This window comes from Saccopteryx leptura, chromosome 6 (genome assembly GCF_036850995.1).
Source record: "Saccopteryx leptura isolate mSacLep1 chromosome 6, mSacLep1_pri_phased_curated, whole genome shotgun sequence".
Classification (NCBI taxonomy): Eukaryota; Metazoa; Chordata; class Mammalia; order Chiroptera; family Emballonuridae; genus Saccopteryx; species Saccopteryx leptura.
In genome coordinates, this window is record NC_089508.1 from 61,037,121 (window position 1) to 61,043,981 (window position 6,861).

Consider the following 6,861-nt stretch of genomic DNA (forward strand, 5'->3'; position numbering starts at 1 on the left):
AGTGGGGCGTCTCCCACTGTAAATGGCCCGAATGTCCTGGTGAGCTGGAGAATGTCCAATTTGTTTCCCTGGATGATTCCAGTATGGACTGGGCGCTGGATAAAAGTGTAAGGAAATGGCAGTGTGTGTGTGGGCGGGGCAGGGGGGGACGTTCTTCCTCACCAAGGGACAGCAGCACTTGTGACTGGGGCTCCCCCGTGGCCTGCTGGATGGTAGGATTTGATCCTTCCTTCCTTCTCAGGTGCCCAGACTGCATCGTGTCCCTCACCACACCATCCTGCCCACTGCCCCCATTGCCCTGCTGTCCCAGGAGCAGAAGGTGGGTGCCCTGGGAGACCCTACAGTCCTCCCTCCACTTCTCTTCCTCCACCAGTGCTGGTCTAACCTCCTCCCCACTTTGGTGCATCTTTCCTTTCCTGGGCCCTCCTGGCCTGGAAGAGTCCTCTTTCCCTATTGTGGCAGTGTGACTTCATCATATCCTAATGAAAATAAGGCCCAGCTTTGGTGCATGAGAGGGCTGAGTACAACCAGGTCCTCTGATCGTGGCTTCCTAGATGCCTCCAGCACTCACAGTGGGTCTGTGTCTGGGCCCTGAATTATGGGCTGCCAGGTAATTGGTCCACCCCTTCATTAACACATATTTATCAAGGTCTTATTATCTTATTATCTGTGGGGTCCTGATGAGGCTGCAATGAACAAAGAGTAATTGTCTCTGTCTGTATGGGTGCTTACGGTCAAGCATAATGTACTATAATTGGTTTGCGGTGTCATCCTGTATCCTCACCTAGACTGTTAATTCCTCGCCAGCAGGAACTTTATTCTCCAGCCCTTCTGTGGCCTCTACACAGCCTGATACAGTGCAGAGCATAACATAGAAACAGGAGCAATGGATAATCAATAGTGAGTTATAAAACATTTACAATTTAAGAAGCATTTTTTTCACATTCACGATCACATTTTAAAGTTGAATCATCAGCCCCATGAGGTAGGCAAGGCAAAACAAAGAACGCTGGTCCTGAGTAGTTGGATGATCTTACAGTTCCTAAAATCCATATGCAGTGAATATTGATCGGAATTTATTAAACGAGGGTGGGGAAACTGCATTTTTTAGTTTTTCTGTGCAAAGCAAAGAATTTCTATATATGAACTCTTCTATAACACTAGAAATGTTCATCTTTATGGAACATGCATGTGTTTAAAAGGAACAATATGGAAGAACTAAGAATGCAAACAAACAAACAAACAAAAAAACCCAAAATACTGTCTCCACTCTTCCTTATCCCATGCACTACTGTTCGGAGACAATCAATTTTAACTTTGTTTTTGTTTTTAGATTTTATTTATTCATTTTTAGAGAAAGAGGAGAGAGAGAAAAGGGGGGAAGAGCAGGAAGCATCACCTCCCATATGTGCCTTGACCAGGTAAGCCCAGGGTTTCAAACCAGTGACCTCAGCGTTCCAGGTCGATGCTTAATCCACTGTGCCACCACAGGTCAGGCTTGTTTTTGTTTCTTTTGCATATGAGAAAAATGTAAATAACTGTGGACAGAAGGAAGATGGTAGTAGATTGTGAATGTGGTCACAAATTCCTTCTGTCCTGAAGGAAGATGGTAGTAGATTGTGAATGTGGTCACAAATTCCTTCTGTCCTGTTACGTTTACCCCTTTGCAACGTGACCTTGCAGCTTCTTCCACCAAGAGGCAGAATCATAAGTGTAAAGTTCGATAACCTTTCACTCCCCCACTCCCCACTCCTGCCTTGAGTCTGAGTTGGCCCATAGAACTTCCTTTGACCAGTAGCATAGGCAGAAGGGACTTTTTGTATATTCTGAGATTAAGCCTTGCAGCTTCTGCTTTAGACTTTTTGCAATGCTGTTCTGAGACTGTCACTTAAGGAAGCTGGTCCAGCCTACAGAAGAGTAAGAGGCCGCAGGGAGAAGAAGTGAGGTTGCATGGAGGAGAAGTGAGGTAACCCCGACTACCGTGGACTGTCCAGCTCAGCCATCTCTCCAGGTGAATGCAGCCCACAGGTGAGCCCATGCAAATCAACAGAGGAACTGTCCAGCATATCCACACAATTATGAGAAAGAACGAGCAGGTTGGCCCTGGCCGGTTGGCTCAGCGGTAGAGTGTCGGCCTGGCGTGCAGGGGACCCAGGTTAGATTCCCGGCCAGGGCACATAGGAGAAGCACCCATTTGCTTCTCCACCCCTCCCCCTCTCCTTCCTCTCTGTCTCTCTCTTCCCCTCCCGCAGCCGAGGCTCCATTGGAGCAGGGATGGCCTGGGCGCTGGGGATGGCTCCTTGGCCTCTGCCCCAGGCGCTAGAGTGGCTCTGGTCACGGCAGAGCGATGCCCCGGAGGGACAGAGCATCGCCCCCTGGTGGGCAGAGCATCGCCCCTGGTGGGCGTGCCGGGTGGATCCCGGTCGGGTGCATGCGGGAGTCTGACTGTCTCTCCCCGTTTCCAGCTTCAGAAACAAACAAACAAACAAACAAACAAACAAACAAAAAGAACGAGCAGGTTTTGTTCTAAGAAACTTAGTTTCTTGTCCAGTTTTGGCATTATCCATTAATTTCCTGCTATGACAGATGATGATTTAGTTCATTACTTCACCGCCTTCTGCCACACACCCTCATGCTGCGATTTTATTACTAATCATGGTTTTTCTTTTTATCACCTTTGCAGCCTCAAAATCCTTAAGCCTAAATGACTTGTTCCATGAATAATAACGTCTACTGACTCCTTCACTTTTTAAGATGAAAGCATTATTGCTCCCTTTCTTCTTCCTGCCTGAATCATTCTCTTTCACCTCCCAGGTGCTTCAGGCTCTACCTTTTCTTTCCTTTAGAAAAAATACTTTTAAGGGGAGTGGAAGTGGGTGGGAGGGGGATAACTGGTGATGAACAGAGACTTGAATTGGGGTGGTGAACACACAACACCCAGTACAGAAGATGTGCTATGGAATTGCACACCTGAAACCCGGGTAATGTTGTTAACCAGTGTCACCCCAATACATTCAATTAAAAAAATAAACTTTTAATTGAAGTATAATTATACTCCCAAAAGTACAGAAATCATAAGGGTAAAGTTCGATAACCTTTCACCAAGTGAATGTACCTCTGTAACCGGCACCTATGTCTAGAAATAGAACTAACTTTATTACTACCCAGAAGCCCCCTTGTGCTCCCTCTCACTTACTACTTTCTACCAAATGTACCCATTATCCTGACTTCTAACACTACAGATCAGTTCAACCTGCTTTTAAATTTTATATAAATGTAACTATTCAGCAGTAGGTCCTCTGTTGGATTCAGATTTGTTTGTTCAACATTATGTTTGTGAGATTTATCCGTGTTGATGATATACTAATATTTCATTTCTTCTTGTTTCTGCATAGTATTTTATTGTATGAAAATATCACACTTGGCCCTGGCTGTGTGGCTTAGCAGGTAAAGCATCGTTCTGGCGTACTGAGGTTGTGAGTTCAATCCCCAGTCAGGGCATATATGAGAAACAGTCAATGAGTGTACAGTAGATGAAACAACTAAGTGAAACAGCACGTTGATGCTTCTCTCTCTCAATCAATAGAAAAGTTTAAAAAAAAAAGTGACTCTTCCTTAGAAAAAAGAAAGAAAATGTTACCCTTTATTTATCTAGTTTAATGTTAATGGAAAATTATGGTCTGTCCAATATTTGGACATTGGAATAGTATTGCAATAGGCATTATTACACATATTTTTAGATACACTTAAGTATACATTTCTACTGTGTATATATCTAAATGTGAGTGTGTATATATATAGTATATATATGATATATATACAGCTGTCCTAGATAGTGCCAAACAGTTTTCCCAAGCAGTTGTACAAATTTGCACTCTTGCCAGCAGTGAAGGAGAGTTACTCTTGCCCCTCATCTTTGCCATCACTTTGTATCATCTGATTTTTTTTTTTTATTACAACCATTCTGGTAGCTGGGTAATGATGTAATATTGTGTTTTTTACTTGTATTTCCCTAATGGCTTAAATTTTTTGAAGATATTATAATGGCATCATTTAAAATATCTCATATTGCTTTTTTTATTCTGACATATAAAAAGATAAGTGTTTTATTATATGTTGACTTTGGATCCAAGGACCTGGCTAAATTTACTTAATATTTTAAAAAATTACCTTTTGATGTTTTAAGATTTTTATGTATACATCTATATCATTTGTGAATGGAACAGTATGAATTTTTTTCTTCTCAATCCTTGTGATTTCTTTTCTTGCCTTATTGCATTGGCTAGAACCAGTGCAATGAGAAATGAAAGTGAAGAAAGAGGGCATCCTTGTTTTATTTTGCATCTCCAGGGAAATGCTTTCATGATTTCAACCATGAAGTAACATGTCGGCTGTAGATTTTTATAGTGATAATTTTCATCAGATTAAGGTAGTTTATCTCTATTCCTAATTTGTTAGGAGAAATTATTTATTATTTTATTATTTTATTTATTTATTTTTATTTCGTACAGCAGATGAAAGTTTTATTAGACTGTAGAGTGCCACTTCATGGAAACTGAGATGAACATATGTTTTAAAACAAGATGTACTGCCACGAAGATATACATATTATATAAAATATGTCACATGATACAGAGAAATAATATTCATGTTCTTCAAATTTCAGGAATTTATAAAATCTTCTCTGAAGGAAATGTGTTACAAGTCAAACTTCTCATCTTGAAAGTAATCCGCCTGATTAAGATAGTCTTGAAGTTGATCATATTTCTTCTTAATCCAGCCACTTTCTTTGGACTGATTGAAAATTCTTTCCACTGTTTCTTTAACTTGTTCATCCTCAACTTCTCCTATCTTTTCCATGGAGCAACATTCTTAGTACAGCTTGAATTTAAAATGTTTCAGACTATGATAAATTCTGGTACGTCCAGCAAAAATTCTGCCAACAAAAAATACCTGTTCGTCGTGTGACATGAAGTCATCCGTCTCCATAGTCCTGGTGTTGTACAGCTTTCCTGACAGGCGCACTGAGAATTTGCAGGAGTGATGCAATCCACAAGCCTGGCAGGAGCAATTCTCAGCATTCCTTATGTCAATACTCACATTGGAATAATTTTCTACCCACTCCTTATACTGCTCTTTCCAATGACTTCTAGAGGATAAGCTCTCCAGAAGAGGCTGAATGAAGCGGTTATCTAAATAATGAAGAGATGTCAACATGTCTTGTGCATATGATTTTTGCCTGGTGCCACCATACAGAATTCCCAGAAATGATTCATCTAAAGCATTGATCAGAAGAGCCTTCACAACTCTTTCAGAGTGAGTGTAGTGGTCACTAAAAGAATAAAGCGAATTCTGTTTTACTTATTTCAGTTGTGATGTAGTCAATTTTTCTCCTTGCTGGCTTTTATTCTCTTCATCACCCTCCTCATCTTGTACTACAAAATCATCAATAATATAATCATCTCCATCTTCATCAGATTCATAATCCTCTTCTTCTCCCTCCTCTTCTTCCTCCTCCTCCTCCTCCTCATTTTCATCACTGCTTGGGCAGGATTCCTTTTCAGAGTCCTCAAAATCTCTACTACTATTGCGTCTCTGACGAGATCTTTGTTTTGAGAGTTCTTTCAGTTTCTGGAGTTTTTCTTGCCTTCTTGCAGCTAAAGTTTTCTCAGGTTGTCTTTGCTCTATCTCCGCTGAAGAACCTTCATCTTCAACCACTGTACGTGGACGTTTAACACCTACTTTTCTAACTAGGATATCACTCTCATCACTCTCATCGCTGTCATACATCACAGAGGACTTCCTTGTTCTTTTCCCTCGCTTAATGTGTTCTTCTTCTAAATCCTCCTCTGTCATTTGTTCAGTGTGTTTGTTGAGGTCATCAGCCTCTTGACTTGAATGCTTTTCATGATCTGTTAAGTCAATACTACTATGACTGGTTTTGTTCTTTTCTTCTTCATATGTGGAACTGTTGTCACTGTCAATGAGATGCTCACAGTTGTTTCCTTCATTTTCAACTTTAACTAATTTGAACTCTCTTTCATTTTCTGGCTTGTTATTAGCAAGCTCTTCATCATTGTCAACACTTTGATCACTATCAAGCTCTTCATCACTATCGAGGTCTTCATCACTACAGTGTCTTCATCACTATCAAGTAACTGTGAGATACTATTTCTTTTAGTCCGTCTCCAATCAACTCGCGATTTCTGCTCATGCTCTTGAGTTCTAGAATTTTTCCTTGTTTCATGTCTTCTAACATGTATCATTTTCACTTAAGCTTCTGGCTCTCAGGTGGGCGCAGGTACCCGGCGCTGACGCTGCCAGTCAGCTACTCTGCCTCAGAGAGCGAGGAGCACCGCAGCTAGGGAAGAGGACCTTAGACAACCCTCCTCGATGACGTGCGCTGGACGACACAAACCCCTACACCCTAGAGGAGCTCCACACGCAGAAAACAAACATGGGTCGGGTGGGAAGGGCCAAAAACCCGCGAAACCACCACTCGAGTTGCTAGGAGAAATTATTATATGCTTTCTTATACCTATTAAGATGATCTTATGTTTTACCCCCTTTTTTTGTTGTTGTTCTGATGAATTACATGAACTGATTCACAAATATTAAACCAACCTTGAATTACTAGAATAATCTTTACTTATTTGTGATGTATGATCCTTTTATATATCACAAGATTTGATTTATTAATATATTGTTTAAAATTTATGTCTCTGTGATCATGAAGAAGATAGTTTGTTGGAATCATGAGAGCCTAAATTTGGTTAATTACAGCCAAGAATAATACTTTAATCCCCTTTAAAAGTCCTAGCTTAGTGTGTGAATCTCAGATTTAGCTCACTAATTTGTCAT

At 40.9% G+C, this 6,861-nt stretch overlaps 1 pseudogene; it reads right to left on the reverse strand.

Moving 5' to 3' along the window:
* Positions 1–4,616: 4,616 nt before the first annotated feature.
* On the reverse strand, positions 4,617–6,300 carry LOC136376217 (coiled-coil domain-containing protein 82 pseudogene; annotated as a pseudogene).
* Positions 6,301–6,861: the final 561 nt, after the last annotated feature.